The 16,878-nt window shown below is 44.3% G+C and overlaps 1 protein-coding gene across 1 annotated transcript in view; it reads left to right on the top strand.

The window, feature by feature from the left end:
• The window catches only part of LOC140897791 (C-type lectin domain family 2 member D-like), a 49,208-nt gene extending 35,563 nt beyond the window's left edge, over window positions 1-13,645 (top strand). Inside the window, exon 9 of the transcript XR_012154811.1 lies at window positions 13,584-13,645. The gene's annotated coding sequence lies outside the window, so the exon portion shown is untranslated. The remainder of the gene's footprint in view (window positions 1-13,583) is intronic.
• The last annotated feature ends 3,233 nt before the right edge of the window (window positions 13,646-16,878 follow it).

The following is a 16,878-nucleotide window of genomic DNA, read 5'->3' on the forward strand; positions in this document are numbered from 1 at the left end:
CCACAGGGTCCTGCTCAAGTTGCTCAGGGACAGAGCCTGCTTAATTTTGGTCGCCCTGGCGTGACCCAGGCAGCACTGGTACACCACTGTCCTAGAGCTGTCGGTGGTCACTCCAATTCCACTTCCGTTGTGGCTGGACCTGATCACGCAGGAACATGGACGACTCTGCCATCCCAACCTGTGATCCCTCCACCTCACAGTGTGGATGCTGCATGGCTAACTCAATCTGAGATACGTTGCTCCCACTCGGTGCAACAGATCCTTCTGGGTAGTAGAAAGCCCTCTACCAGATCCACGTATTCGGCCAAGTGGAAGCGTTTTTCCTGCTGGTGTGCTCTGGGTGATATGGCCCCCCTGCAGGTGTCAGTACCTACCATCTTGGACTACCTTTTGTCCTTGAAACAGCAGGGCCTGGCAGTTTCATCCATCAGAGTACACCTAGCAGTGATTTCAGCCTTCCACCTGGGCGAAAATGGGCGCTTGGACTTCTCCAATCCCATGGTCAGCAGGTTCCTCAAGGGATTGGAATGCCTGTACCCGCAAATTCGGCATCCGGTCCCTACGTGGGACCTCAACCTGGTCCTATCCAGACTCATGGGTGCCCCGTTCGAGGCAATGGCCACCTGCTCGCTCCTGTACCTTTCCTGGAAGACAGCCTTCCTCGTAGCTATCACTTCAGCGAGGTGTGTGTCCAAGCTTAGAGCCCTCACATCGGAACTACCTTACATGGTGTTCCACAAGGACAAGGTACAGCTGCAACCACACCCGTCCTTCCTTCCTAACGTGGTCTCTGCCTTCCATGTCAACCAAGACATCTTCCTCCCCATCTTCCCTCCTGCTGCATGCCTCTCAATGGGACCAACAGCTGCACTCCCTAGATGTTTGCAGAGCCCTCGCCTTTTACATTGAGCAAACGAAACCCTTTAGGAAAACAACTCAGCTGTTTGTTGCTGTGGTAGACCGGATGAAAGGCCTCCTGGTCTCCTCACAGCTCATCTCGTCCTGGATAACAGCATCATGCATCCGTGCGTGCTATGATTTGGCTGGTGTCCCATCTACACACCTTACTACCCACTCCACCCGGGCTCAAGCTTCGTCCTCCGCTTTCCTGGGTCATATACCAATTCAGGAGATATGTAGAGCAGCAACTTGGTCATTGGTACATACCTTTGCTATCCACTATGCGATAGTCCAGGAGTCAAGAGGTGATGCGGCATTTAGTTCAGCAGTTCTACACTCCGCGACATCTCACTCCGACCCCACCGCCTAGGTAAGGCTTGGGATTCACCTTGTTGGAATCAATATGAGCAAGCACTCGAAGAAGAGAAGACGGTTACTCACCTTTGTAACTGTTGTTCTTCGAGATGTGTTGCTCATATCCATTCCAAACCCGCTCTCCTTCCCCTCTCTCGGAGTAGCCGGCAAGAAGGAACTGAGGGGGCGCTGGGTCGGTTGGGGCATATATTCGGGGTATACACTCCAGGGGGCGCCTCAGCCGACCCACCGGGTGTTGCTAGGGTAAAAATCTTCCGACGATCGTGCACGCGGTGCGCACACACCTAATTGGAATCGATATGAGCAACACATCTCGAAGAACAACAGTTACAAAGGTGAGTAACCGTCTTTTAACAATTTCCATCCCACCACCAACCTCAGCCTGGTCCAGTCCACACAAGAGATCCACTTCCTGGACACTACAGTGCTAATAAACAATGGTCACATAAACACCACCCTATACCGGAAACCTACTGACCGCTATTCCTACCTGCATGCCTCCAGCTTTCACCCTGACCACACCACACGATCCATCGTCTACAGCCAAGCTCTGCGATACAACCGCATTTGCTCCAACCCCTCAGACAGAGACAAACACCTACAAGATCTCTGTCAAGCTTTCTTACAACTACAATACCCACCTGCAGAAGTAAAGAAACAGATTGATAGAGCCAGAAGAGTTCCCAGAAGTTACCTACTACAGGACAGGCCTAACAAAGAAAATAACAGAACGCCACTAGCCGTCACCTTCAGCCCCCAACTAAAACCCCTCCAACGCATTATTAAGGATCTACAACCTATCCTAAAGGATGACCCAACACTCTCACAAATCTTGGGAGACAGGCCAGTCCTTGCCTACAGACAGCCCCGCAACCTGAAGCAAATACTCACCAACAACCACATACCACACAACAGAACCACTAACCCAGGAACTTATCCTTTCAACAAAGCCCGTTGCCAACTGTGCCCACATATCTATTCAGGGGACACCATCACAGGGCCTAATAACATCAGCCACACTATCAGAGGCTCGTTCACCTGCACATCCACCAATGTGATATATGCCATCATGTGCCAGCAATGCCCCTCTGCCATGTACATTGGTCAAACTGGACAGTCTCTACGTAAAAGAATAAATGGACACAAATCAGATGTCAAGAATTGTAACATTCATAAACCAGTCGGAGAACACTTCAATCTCTCTGGTCACGCGATCACAGACATGAAGGTCGCTATCTTAAAACAAAAAAACTTCAAATCCAGACTCCAGCGAGAAACTGCTGAATTGGAATTCATTTGCAAATTGGATACTATTAATTTAGGCTTAAATAGAGACTTGGAGTGGCTAAGTCATTATGCAAGGTAGCCTGTTTCCTCTTGTTTTTTCCTACCCCCCCCCCCCCAGATGTTCTGGTTTAACTTGGATTTTAACTTGAAGAGTGGTCAGTTTGGATGAGCTATTACCAGCAGGAGAGTGAGTTTGTGTGTGTATGGGGGTGGGGGGATGTGAGAACCTGGATTTATGCAGGAAATAGCCCAGCTTGTTTGTCATGCACATTGTGTAAAGAGTTGTCACTTTGGATGGGCTATCACCAGCAGGAGAGTGAATTTGTGTGGGGGGGTGGAGGGTGAGAAAACCTGGATTTGTGCTGGAAATCACTTTAGATAAGCTATTACCAGCAGGACAGTGGGGTGGGAATAGGTATTGTTTCATATTCTCTGTGTATATATAAAGCCTGCTGCAGTTTCCACGATATGCATCTGAGGAAGTGAGCTGTAGCTCACGAAAGCTTATGCTCTAATAAATTGGTTAGTCTCTAAGGTGCCACAAGTCCTCCTTTTCTTTTTGCGTCTTTTTAATAATTTTGACAGATAATTCAACATTTATTTTTAAGCATTTTTCCATTTTTATCGATTTAAATTTTCACAGTTGTAGGAAACTATTGCAGAAGGTCAGACAATTATTTAATGACAGTAGATGTTGAGATTCAAAAAGTTAAAGCTTTATAACTGTTAAAACATATTGTCAGTACCATATGTCACAGTATTCAAAGTAAATATCCTTAAATCAAACTCTTGTTCTGAAGCCCCAATTACTTTGTCTATCTGTAAATTTTGATTATTATTGATTGGAAATATTTTTGGGGTCAGTTTGTGTGTGTGGGTATGGTGAAATCTATGTTTACTGACATTTATTGATAAGAATCTAATCTTTCCAAGCCTAGTCATAAGAATGGCCATACAGGGTCAGACCAATGGCTTATCTAGCCCAGCATTCTGTCTCTGACAGTGGCCAATGCCAGATGTTTCTGGCAGCTGGAGACTTATGGGCACCTGGAGCACAGAGTTGTGTCCCTGATCATCTTAGTTAATAGCCATTGATGGACCTATTCTCTATGAATTTATGTAATTATTTTTTGTAGTTTTGGCCTTTACAACATCCCCTGGCAATGAGTCCTGTAGGTTGTCTGGGTATTGCATGAAGAAGTACTTCCTTTTGGTTTAAACCCACCTAATAATGTCATTGGGTGACATCTAGTTCTTGTGTTCCCTATTCACTTTCTCCACACCATTCACAATTTTATAGACCCCATCATACCTCCAGCCCTTAGTCATCACTTTTCTAAGATGAACAGCCCCAGTTTTCTTAATCTCTCCTCATATTGAAGCTGTTCCATCCCCCTCATCATTTTTGTTGCCCTTGTCTGCACCTTTTCCAGTTCTAATGTACCTTTTTTGAGATGGGGTGACCAGAACTGCACATGGTATTCAAGGTGTGGGCATGCCATGGATTTATATAGAGGTATTATGACATTTTGTATTTTATTACTTATCCCTTTCCTAATGGTTTCGGACATGGTTAGCTTTTTTGACTGTCGCTACACATTGAGCAGATGTTTTCAGAGAACTACCCACGATGACTCCAGGATCTCTTTCTTGAATGGTAACAGCTAATTTAGATCTCATAATTTTGTATGTATAGTTGGGATTATTTTTCCAATGTCCATTACTTTTTCACTTACAAACACTGAATTTCATCTTCCATTTTGTTGCCCAGTCACCCAGTTTAGTGAGATCCCTTTGTAACTCTTCACAGCCAGTGTTGGACTTAACTGTCTTGAGTAATTTTGTATCATCTGCAACTAGTCTCTTACAATATGTATAGTACTGCATCTAACACACTGACGTAATGTACCAGAAGACCAGTCAATGGTCAGTTGGCAGGTTTTTGCCACCTCTTCCTCTCCGTTTTTTGGGCAGATTATCATTAAAGGAGTTAAGTATATGTGCTTCCAAAACCCATAGTCTCCCAGGCCCAGATCCTCAAAGGTATTAGTCCCCCAACTTCTACTGGTTTCAATGGAAGTAATGAACCTAAATATCTTTGTGACCCTACTGACTACTTTGAGGTCTGTATGAGTCCCTAATCTTAAAAGATACTGAGCACCTATAGCTCCCACTGACTTCAGTGGGAGTTGAGGGTCCTTAGACTGTGTCTTACGTGCTCTCAGATAATTTATCACGGCTATTTATTAAGCTAACAAAGATTGTTTTGCTGCTTACCTCCCCCCTCCTCTCCCCTCCCCTCCCCCCATTTATTTGTTTAATCTACCTGTTGTCAGGCTGCTGGTGATGAAAGTTCCTACCTCACAGAGCTACTGTCTTATGTGTACGATGCCTAACATGACTGGGGCCTTTAGGGGCACCATTACAGAAATACTTAGGAATGGGTTAAGCAACAAAATTAGCATTGACGTATTGCCACAGTTACACATGCAACTGTGGGAATTGTATGCACAAACTAATTTTGCAATTGTACACTTTTGTGTACAGCTGCACTCGTAAGGCTTTGAAGTTTAGGCAAATAACATCTAAAATAAGTGACCTGAATTGCCTCTTCGTTACAGCTGTATTGCTGCAACATGACTTAATTTTGGTTTCCTCTTTAAATTCATTTCTGGTTTAATACAATTGACAAGCATTCAGGTATAAAATCTTTATACATTACTAGGAAGTTATTTGTCTCACACCTGTCAAATAATGTTTTTTTAAAACTTATTCATTGGCTTCTAACATGAAGATTCTTTATATCAAATTATATTTTTATAAAAATATAAAGTAATTTCATTGTTTTATCCTCATCAAGTTGTTGGTTTATCCTAAGCACCTGCAGTTTATTTTGAGAGGGAACTGTTTGAGCATTTGCTGAAGGATCATCTTATGGTTAAACATAGACTTAGTCAAGCAACATTAGTATGACTCCCAGCCCTGCCACAGACTTCCTGTGTGACTTTAGACAGATCATGTCTCTCTGCCTCCGTTTCCCCATCTGTAAAATGGAGATATTTACCTACTCATAAAGCCATTGAGAGGATTTAACATGTGTTTATAAAGCCCTCTGAGGGCTCCGGATAGGATATTATTTATTAGTACTAAATACTACATTTAATTGTAATTAGTCAGTTCTCTGAAAAAATGTACTACAGAAATGCTGAGTACAATAGTTATTCTACCTTGAGTCCCTCTTTGAGACGGGTGGCTGTGAAACCCTGTTCAGCTTGCATCTTTTTATGTTCTGTTAAATTATTAGATATGAAGGAGTAGCTAAGCCCACGCTAAGACTGTCCATCTTAGGATATAGCAGGCCTGTGGTAACAGTGACCTCTCATCAAGGGTTTGAACTGAGAAACCACTGGAAAATGTAGACAAGTTATAGCTGCAGATAGAAGAGCAATATTTAGACATTGTTAATCCGATTAGACAGAACTTCACGATGCATGAAGATTGTTTTCTGACCACACAATATAAAGTTAAACCAAAGAATCATACAGGTAATGATTGTGTAATGAAGCCAGACACACAACTCCATCATGTTATTCACTCTTATGGCTTGTCCACACTATGCAGCTTTTAGCAACTAGGCTGTGTTACAGCCTTGTCGCTAAAAGTCAGCGTGTGTGAATGCTCTGTCGGTATTTTGTCGGCACTTTTGCCGACAAAATACTTCCAGTCCCGCGAGCGGCGTTAGCTTTGTTGGCAGGAGCAAGCCACATTCACACTGCCACTTGCATCGGCAAAACTTTTGTCTCTTGAGGGGGGCTTTTTTAAGTACCTGGGAAAGACAAAAGTTTTGTCAACAACATCAGAGTGTAGACAAGCCCTTAGATGTGGCTATCCTACACTTCCTCCTCCCTTACCTGTTCCCCTTTGGAAAACAGGGTTAGATGCTTTTTTTAATAGACCTAACACAAGTGGGAGCCTTTGAAAATGGGAGGGATTAAGCTCTAGGTGTTTGCCTTCACGCTGCTCAAAATCACTATTGTTTGTTGTTTGTTCATTGTTGGGGGTTGGTCCTGCTTTGAGCAGGGGGTTGGACTAGATGACCTCCTGAGGTCCCTTCCAACCCTGATATTCTGTGATTACTAGGAGTGGACATAGGCGCAGATTCACAAAGGTATTTAGACACGCAGACCCCAGAATTAGACACCTAACTCCCAGTTTTAGGCTCCACAGAGATCCACAACACTCCCACCAAGCACTGCAGACACCTACCTTTTCATGGGAAAAATTCCCTAGGTGCTTTTGCCTCTGAGCATAGGCCGTGCTGCCTCACTGGAGGTGTCAGGATGCCGAGCTCCCGCCTAAGTCCCCACACAATCCACGACCCAGGGTAGGTAGGTGTTTGCCCATCTAGCTCACATGCAGGGCCTGATCTGGTAAGTGTGCTCAGGGGCTGCCTCTCACATAGGCTCCCATTCAAGATGTGGGCAGCACTGGAGGTGAGAGCGGCAGCCACCTTATAACTTTTAGCCCAGTGGGTGGAGCACTCACCTGGAATGTGGGAGACCCAGGTTCAATGTCCCTCTCTGCCTGAGGGGGAGAAGGGATATGAAGAGGGGTCTCTTGGGAGTATGCACCAGCCACTGAGCTAGGGGATAGTCTGATGGGGAGAGGGTCCCTAAGTCTCTCCTGTTGAAGCTGTTCCACGGTGGATAAATAAATATTCATTGGAGCAGGGGGACTGGACCATGAGTCTCCTACCTCCCGAGTGGGTGTCCTAACCCTTGGACTACACAGCCATTTATTCTCTTTCCCCCAGAGGCGCCAACTTTCTAATGTGCTGTGGGGTGCTCGACCCCCCCCGGCTCTGCTCCAGGCCCCGCCCCACTCCACCCCCACCCCACCTCTTCCTGCCCAGTTCCGCCCCCTAAGCGCACCTGCCCTCGCTCCTCCCCCTCCCTTCCAGTGCTTCCTGCATGCCATGGAACAGCTGATCCAAGGTGGGCGGAGGAACTGATCAGCAGGGCTGCTGGTGGGTGCTCAGCACCCACCATTTTTTCCCCGTGGGTTCTCCAGCCCTGGAGCACCCACGGAGTCGGCGCCTATGCTCACCCCGCTCCGCGTGCTCCAAAGGCATATGATATGTGAGCTAGGATCTGAATGAGCTCTCTCTTTCCTTCTGTTGATGCACTGGGGCTCATCTCTCTCCAGGGCGGCAGGGAACCACACCACCTCACTACAGTGTCCAAAGTGGCCTTGCTACTTGGGTGCTAAATATGTTTCATGCATGGCAGCCAAAATCTGTGCATCCAAACAAATGCTTTTATACATGAATTGGATAGAACTACGTGATGGGTATGAGCAAAGATCCTCTGCACATCACATGTGTTTTTCATGTACAAATACATAGTAACCTTAAGGCCTTTTTTTTTTTTTTTTTTAAATGGCCGTCTTCTTCTGAGAGCTTTGCCTGAATAAGGCTTGGGCTGTATACTACATGTCATGCTCCGCTAAACAGCAGTTCAGACCTATGATGATCATGGGTTCCATATAGGTATTTCTGACAGGTAGAATGGGCCCCCCGCTGTAGCAAGTGTTGTACAAATAGAGCTGATTGTCCCTGCCCCCAAAACCTTAACAGTCTAAATATACAGGACAGGGAACGGGCATAACAGACAAGCACAGTAAACGAATGTGATGGCCTGGAAATATCCTGCTACTGCCCCAGTAATTTGTGTTCCTTGGGTGGGGTTTAGTTAGGAGGGGATTAGCTGCTGAACAGACAAAGGAAGGGGGCGAAGGGGCATAGGAGAGGGAGGGAAGGAAAGCGAGGAACATGGAAGCAAGATGGGGTGAGGCTGAAGGGAAGGCATTGGAGCAAACCATTCCCTGCTGTAGCACTTGTTGAGGCAGCTTCTGCATCTGCTCCTGCAGGCTACTGTCTCTTTGGCCTCTGGGACTAGTTCCTCCATGGACGTTTTCTTTCCCCAGCCCCACATCATGGCTCGGGGTGGGGGGTTGCTGCTGCATGGGTCCTGGTGCTCTTGTAGGTTGCGGTGGGAGAGATCGCTCCTGCACAGTTCTGGTTCTAGAGGTATTGGGCAGGGGGGAGAGGGGGTCCTTCCAGCTGGGCCCCACCTCTTCCCCTTCCCCAGCCCACTGTGGCAATGCCTGCTGCTTTTGGATCTGCTCTTGCTGTCCTTCGTAAACGTGAATTGTGACACTAGACGTAGGGGGTTGGGGGGTCACTGTTTGTTTATTTTGGGTTTTAAAAAGGTAGAGATGCTTATTTTACAGAGATTAAGAATCTATGTGATGTTCTTTACTGGACTACATCAGTTTCCAGAGATGATAGATGTTGGTCTAAACTTTTTAATGTTGTCCCTCAAATTCTGTTTTTTATTTTGTATTTTCCATGAGAGTGGGTGTCACAACCCACGCTGAGTTAAAGATAGCCCGGCACAGTTTTCTGCTGTTTGCTTGCTGGTTTGTACAAGAAAGGAAACTGAGCCTTTCACCAGCACAATTAACACTTCAGACTTCTGATACTGCAAGCCCCTGAGCCCAGCTACCTTTTTACAGAGAGTTAGGCCCTGATTCTGCAAGCTCTTCTGCATGTTTACCTTAAAGCATGTGCATACTGCTCTTGATGCCAGTGGGACTGTTCACATGCGGAAAGCGAAACATCTGCATAAATGTTTGCAAGATGAGAACTTGTTTTGAAACCTACTGGAGAAAACAAAATCAGATGACAATTTTTGTTACCACTTCTGCGAGCGCCATAGTGAAGTAATTAACAGCTAACAAAATCTCTTTTGTGCATCATCTTGTTAACCACAAATTCTTCCCCCTTATTACCCACCTGCCTTTGCTAAACATCCGCATCATTTTTTCACTAATTGCTCTGCTCACAAATTACATGTTCCCAGACCTCATGGTTTTGCTGAATAATCGTACAGTTTTGTTTCCAGCTATATGCTACTTACTCTAATACAGTGGCGTCATTTCAGAATTTTTTTGTGGAGGGGGAGATTGTGTCAGTATATAGAACATAATCACATATAATGTTCTATCTTGCAAGGTTTGGGGGGAGGGGGAGCATATAGACCTATGAAAAGTTGGGTGCTCCAATGTTCACTGTGAAGGATCTTAAAATACCAAAATACTGTACATACAAACGCTCCCCATCATATTGCTTTGTGCTGTAGAAACACGTTTGCCCTTCCTGCCTCTTGCTCACTTAAACTGCAACTTTACGGTGACTTTAATAGTATATGGCTTTTTGCGTCTAGACTGAGATTTCAAAGCAGCCTAAGGGAGTTAAGTACCCAATTCCTATTTAATTTCAGTGGGATTCGAGTGCTTAAATCTCAGGGTCAGATGAAATCTCCTAATTTTTTAAAAGGAAACACCTGATTGGCATGGACGTGAACAACACATCTCGAAGAACAACACTTACAAGAAGGTTTCAGAGTAACAGCCGTGTTAGTCTGTATTCGCAAAAAGAAAAGGAGTACTTGTGGCACCTTAGAGACTAACCAATTTATTTGAGCATAAGCTTTTGTGAGCTACAGCTCACTTCATCGGATGCATACTGTGGAAAATACAAAAGATGTTTTTATACACACAAACCATGAAAATTGGGTGTTTATCACTACAAAAGGTTTTCTCTCGCCCTCACCCCCCCCCAAATCCAGGGTTTAACAAGAACGTCTGAGGAACAGTTGGGGGGGAAAGGAATAAGCAAGGGGAAATAGGTTACTTTTTATAATGACTCAACCATTCCCAGTCTCTATTCAAGCCTAAATTAATTGTATCCGATTTGCAAATTAATTCCAATTCAGCAGTCTCTTGTTGAAGTGAAAACCTGGATTTGTGCTGGAAATGGCGCACCTTGATTATCATACACATTGTAAGGAGAGTGATCACTTTAGATAAGCTATTACCAGCAGGAGGGGGGAGAGGGGGAGAAAACCTTTTGTAGTGATAAACACCCATTTTTTTCATGGTTTGTGTGTATAAAAACATCTTCTGTATTTTCCACAGTATACATCTGATGAAGTGAGCTGTAGCTCACGAAAGTTTATGCTCAAATAAATTGGTTAGTCTCTAAGGTGCCACAAGTCCTCCTTTTCTACTTACAAGAAGGTGAGTAACCATTTTTTTTTTTCAACAGGTCATACTTAAACATCCCAGGGTTGACAGAGCAGTAGCAGGTTCTGTGGTCAGAGTTAGACGGCAGACAGTGCCCTGTGACACGGAGGCTTGTACCGCAACAGCCTGTTTGGTAGTAGTTTCAGACAGCCCTGAAAGACGCCCCCCTTTCATGAGAACAAATTCACGCACGTTTTATAAACAACGAAGAACAAATTTAGGAGATTTTCATCTGAGCCTGAGATTTAAGCGCTCGAATCCCACTGAAATTCAATAGGAATAATTGGGTACTTAACTTAATGCATCTCATTCAGACTCCTTTACACCTTTTTTGAGGTATTTCAATTACTCTGCTTCTAACAACGTTTTTTTCATCCTCCATAACAGTTTCACTTTTCCGGAGGATGCAGAATAAGAGGTCTCTTTACAAAATGCATCTGAAATAAAGAGCATGTGGTGACGCCAGCAGAATCGTTATGTTTAGTGATCACACAGGAAAAGAGAACAAAATGAGTCAATGATCAGGCAGGCTTTGGTCATTGCTGAGGCTTCTGTGGTATAGATTTCTCCAGTGCAGCTGACACAAACACCAGCCTAGAACACAGGCCTGAGGTCAGAGTTTGAGGCTGTTTTTTAAATAAAGTATTTTGTTCTTCACATATCGGCCTATGGACACAACACATTATATTGGTGCAATGCAGTAGAGTACCTCAGTGTAAGGGTAGGTTTCAGAGTAGCAGCCGTGTTAGTCTGTATTTGCAAAAAGAAAAGGAGGACTTGTGGCACCTTAGAGACTAACCAATTTATTTGAGCATAAGCTTTTGTGAGCTACAGCTCACTTCACTGGATGCATTCAGTGGAAAATCCAGTGAGGAGATTTATATACACACAGAACATGAAAAAATGGGTGTTATCATACACACTGTAAGGAGAGGTTTCAGAGTAACAGCCGTGTTAGGAGAGTGATCACTTAAGATGAGCTATTACCAGCAGGAGAGCGGGGGTGGGGGGAGAAAACTTTTTGTAGTGATAATCAAGGTGGGCCATTTCCAGCAGTTAACAAGAACGTCTGAGGAAGGGGAGGGGGGAATAAACATGGGGAAATAGTTTTACTTTGTGTAATGACTCATCCACTTCCAGTCTCTATTCAAGCCTAAGTTAATTGTATCCAGTTTGCAAATTAATTCCAATTCAGCAGTCTCTCTTTGGAGTCTGTTTTTGAAGTCTTTTTGTTGTAATATTGCGACTTTTAGGTCAGAGATTGAATGACCAGAGAGATTGAAGTGTTCTCCGACTGTTTTATGAATGTTATAATTCTTGACATCTGATTTGTGGCCATTGTGTAAGGGTAGCAAGCTCAGGGCACTTCAGTCCCACTCTCCTTGTGCCTGGCAGGCAACACTCAGGAATAACATGACTTCTGTCTTATAAAAGAATGATACTTGCCACTTCCCTTTCTGTTACTGATGGACAACAATCCCACCAGCAGAATCAGAATGTGCTTTAAAAAAGCCTCTTTGTGAGTGAAGTTTGAAAAACTGTTTCATTTCTATTCCTCATCCCCCTTCCTGCTTCCATTTTAAGCCCCCTATGCACCTTCTATGCTGTCTCCTCTCCTTTCTTACCTGTCCCTTGTTCTCCTGCCCTCTTCTCGGTGTAAACATGTGTAAACGTCGAAGTGTAAAAGTGCAGGAGGGAGGGAGCAGAGCAGCTAACAGAATGTTTTTTAAAAGCGTCAGGGCTGGTGACGCTGTTGTGCTCCATCGGCGCAGCTGGACTGGTACAGCTGCCCTGCTGCAGCGCGTCTGGTGAAGACACGCTATGCTGACGGGAGAGGGCTCTCCCTTCAGCCTAATGACTCTACCACAGTGAGAGGTGTGCGCGTTGCTGGTGGGAGAGTGTTTCCTGCCACATAGCCTGGTGTAGACATCGCTTTAAGTTGATGTAACTTGTTGTCGCTCGGGGAGGGGGGTGGCTTTTTCACACCGAGCGATGTAACTGACATTGATTTAAGCAGTAGTGTAGACAAGCCCTTTATGTTTATATAGTATTTTAAACGTTTCAAAAAGAGACGAGAGCAGTGGTCCCATCTTCATATTCCCCAATCCACTTTTTTAAACAACCTTAAGTCTAGAGCTGGGTGAAAACTAGTTTTCAATTAAAAACGCAGATTCAAGGCGAGTGAAACATTTTTGTGAATTCATGTCTAATTTACTAAATTGTTTTGATCAAAGAGAAACCTAAAAAAGTTCCCCGCAAAATGGAAACAATGGAAATGGATATCTTTAAAGATTTTTTTTTTTTAAAACTAAACATTTTGAATCTAAATGGCTTTTCCTTTTGAAATGTATTTAAAAAAAATTTTTTTTTAAAGATTGAAAACAAAATTAAATGTTTGGTTTCGGGTCAAACAAAACATTTTGTTTGACATCTGGAACAATTTTTTTTGTTTTGCTGTTTTACTTTTCAAATTTTCGGGACAGTCTGTGAACTGAAAAAACAGTTGTTTGCACAGCTCTCCCCATAGCAGCATCCAAAGAATACCCACTTTGAAACAACCCAGTTCGTCCGAGCCAGGGCTGGAAATACAACTCAGCCCCCTATTCTAATGCCAGACAGTGCTGCTTTTTTTCCTCACCTGACATGCTGAGTCTTTTAAAGATTTGGCCATTGATTTTTATGCCTAATTACAACATGAGATGTCGATAAAATTTGATATGAGGACTATGGGGTCAAATCCTCAGCTGGTACAAATGGGCACAGTGACATTGACTTCAATGAATCTGCAACAATTTACACCAATTGATATTCTGACTCTAGCACTTCCTTATGTGTGAATTATATATTTTTCTTTCAATCTAACCTTTTTGCAGATCCACCTAGCAAATAAAATTATGGAAATGCAATTCTGACAGGGACCTCAAAAATCATAAAGTGCTGAGGCAGGACCAAGTAAACCTGGACCATCCCTGACAGGTGATTGGCCAACCATGATGCTTGGTAAGTTGTTTCAATGGTTAATTACTCTTACTGTTAAAATTTACGTCTTGTTTCCTGTCTGAATTTGTCTAGCTTCAACTTCTAGCCATTGGATCATGTCAGACCTTTCTCTGCTGGACTGAAGATATTAAATATTTGTTCTTCTTGTAGGTACTTCTAGACTGTAATCAAGTCACCCCTGAACCTTCTCTTTGTTTAGCTAAATAAATTGAGCTCCTTGTGTCTATCACCTCAAGGCATATTTTCTAATAATTTTCATGGCTCTTCTCTGAACTCTTTCCAATTTATGAACGTCCTTCTTAAATTGTGGACACTGGAACTGGACAAAGCATTCCAGCAGCAGTCACAACAGTGTCAAATACAGGGATAAAATAACCTCTCTACACCTACTCTAGATTCCCCTCTTTATGCACCCCAGGATCGCATTAGCCCTTTTGGCCGGTGTTGCCCTGGGAGCTCATGTTCAGCTGACTATCCACCATGACCCCCAAGTCTCTTTGAGTCCCTGCTTCCCAGGGGAAAGCCCCCCCCACATTCTCTAATCATGCCCTGCAGACTTTGTTCCTAGATGTATACATTTATGTTTAGCCATATTAAAATGTATATTGTTTGTTTGTGCCCAGCTTACCCAGTGGTCCAGATAGTTCTGTATCAACGACCTGTTCGCTTCATTATTTACCACTCCCCCAGTTTTTGTGTCATCTGCCAACTTTATCAGTGATGATTTAATGTTTTCTTCCAGGTCATTTTTATTAATGTTAAATAGTGTGGGTCCAAGAACCGAACCCTACAGGACCCCACTGGAAACAGACCTGATGGATGATGATTCCCCATTTATAACTACACGTTGAGACATATCCATTAACCAGCTTTTAATCCATCTAATGTTTGCCTTGTTAATTTTATAGCTCTCTAGCTTTTTAAATCAAAAGGTCACTTGGTACTGAGTCAAACGGCTTACAGAAGCTCAGTATGTTATGTCAATACTATTCCCTTTATCAACTAAACTTCTAATGTCATCATAAAAAAAGTTATCAATTTAGTTTGACAGGATCTATTTTCCATAAACCCTTTATTGATTAGTGTTGATTATACTACCTTCCTTTAATTCTTTGTTAATAGATTCATAGATATTTAGGTCAGAAGGGACCATTATGATCATCTAGTCTGACCTCCTGCACAACGCAGGCCACAGAATTTCACCCACCCACTCCTGCAAAAAACCTCACACCTATATCTGTGCTATTGAAGTCCTCAAATCGTAGTTTAAAGACTTCAAGGAGCAGAGAATCCTCCAGCAAGTGACCTGTGCCCCATGCTACAGAGGAAGGCGAAAAACCTCCAGGGCCTCTTCCAATCTGCCCTGGAGGAAAATTCCTTCCCAACCCCAAATATGGCGATCAGCTAAACCCTGAGCATATGGGCAAGATTAATCAGCCAGATACCCAGGAAAGAATTTTCTGTAGTAACTCGGATCTCACCCCATCTAATAGCCCATCACAGTCCATTGGGCCTATTTACCATGAATATTTAATTAAGTAATTAGCCCTGGTAAAGCTCCCTCTGTTGGACACTCACCAGGCTTCTGAGTTTGGGTCCTATCATGCTAGACCCTTGTGCTGTAAGCTCCCTGACTCTGAGCAGGCCCCAGCGCTCTCTCTATCATTGGCTTCTCTGGCATGCTCCCTGGATGCAGGTGCTATGTCTGTGGCCCCTTCATGGAAATGGGACCTTGTGTTCCAGTTACCCTAGGCCCCCAGGATCAGTGCTGACCTCCACACAGACATCCCAGTATCTCAAGCACTCTTCTCCAGAGGTTTGACGTTATGGGTATTTGGGGTTACAGTTTACCTCTCCAGGGAAGTGTGATAGTTGAAGCATGTAACACAGAGACTTTGCAAAAGGCTCCCAAACCAATCACTGTTCATTTTAGATAGCTCCAGAGATGTACAGTTCTTGTCAATACACTGAAACATCTATACAGTAACTTCTCGCTTAATGTTGTAGTTATGTTCCTGAAAAATGCTACTTTAAACGAATCATAGAATATCAGGGTTGGAAGGGACCTCAGGAGATCATCTAGTCCAACCCCCTGAATCAAATTTCCCCATAAGAATTAATGTAAAGGGGGAGGGCTAGGTTCCAGGGAAATTTTTTTTGCCAGACAAAAGACTATATTTTATATTTTTATACGTATATATATATATATACACACACACACACATACACAGTATATGTTTTCAACAAACAATTTAATACTGTGCACAGCAGTGATGATTATGAAGCTTGGTTGAGGGGGTGAAGTCAGAGTGGAAGGGCGTGGGATATTTCCCAGGGGATGCCTTACTGCTAAATGATGAACCAGCACTCGGCTGAGCCCTCAAGGGTTAACACATTGTTAATGTAGCCTCACACTCTACAAGGCAGCATGAATGGAGGGAGGGGAGACAGTATGGCAAAGAGAGACAGAGACTCTGTGTGTGTGTGTGTGTGTGTGTGTGTGTGTGTGTGTGTGTGTGTGTGTGTGTGAGAGTGTGAGAGACACACACATAACGTGTACGTGAGAGAGACGCCCATTGCCCCTTTAAGTATGCTGACCCCACTCTAAGTACCTTGCTTTTTAAAGCAGATCAGGAAGTTGAAGCTGCTGCCAGCAAGCAACCTCCGTCCTGAGCCCTGTCATGTCCTGTTCCCCCCACCCCCTGCTCTGTGAAGATGGGGGGGAGGGGGACACCCTGCCATTTGCACCCCTCTTCCCTCCCTCCCCCGCCCCCGCACAGCAAGCAGGAGGTTCCCAGGAGCAGCTCCAAGGCAGAGGTTAGAAGCAGCACACGGTGTGTGGGGGAGAGGGACAGCTGAACTGCCCCGCAGTTGATAGCCTGCTGGCCAGCTGCCACACAGGGAACTTAGTGGAGTGGGGAGCTGATGGGGGGCTGCTGGCCCACCCTGGTTCCAAGCCCCCACCAGCTCGCTCCAATGGGCTGCTCTTCCTGCAAGCAGGGGACAAAGCAGGCAACTGCCAAACAAAGTTAAAAGGGAGCATTGCACAACTTTAAAGGAGCATGTTCTCTAATTGATCAATGACGTAACAATGTTAAGCTGGATGACTTTAAGTGGGGAGTTACTGTACACCATTCCTGTTTCACTTTCCTCTCCATGCTGGAGTGT

The sequence above is a fragment of the Lepidochelys kempii genome, chromosome 14, assembly GCF_965140265.1.
Source record: "Lepidochelys kempii isolate rLepKem1 chromosome 14, rLepKem1.hap2, whole genome shotgun sequence".
In the NCBI taxonomy this organism is placed as follows: domain Eukaryota; kingdom Metazoa; phylum Chordata; order Testudines; family Cheloniidae; genus Lepidochelys; species Lepidochelys kempii.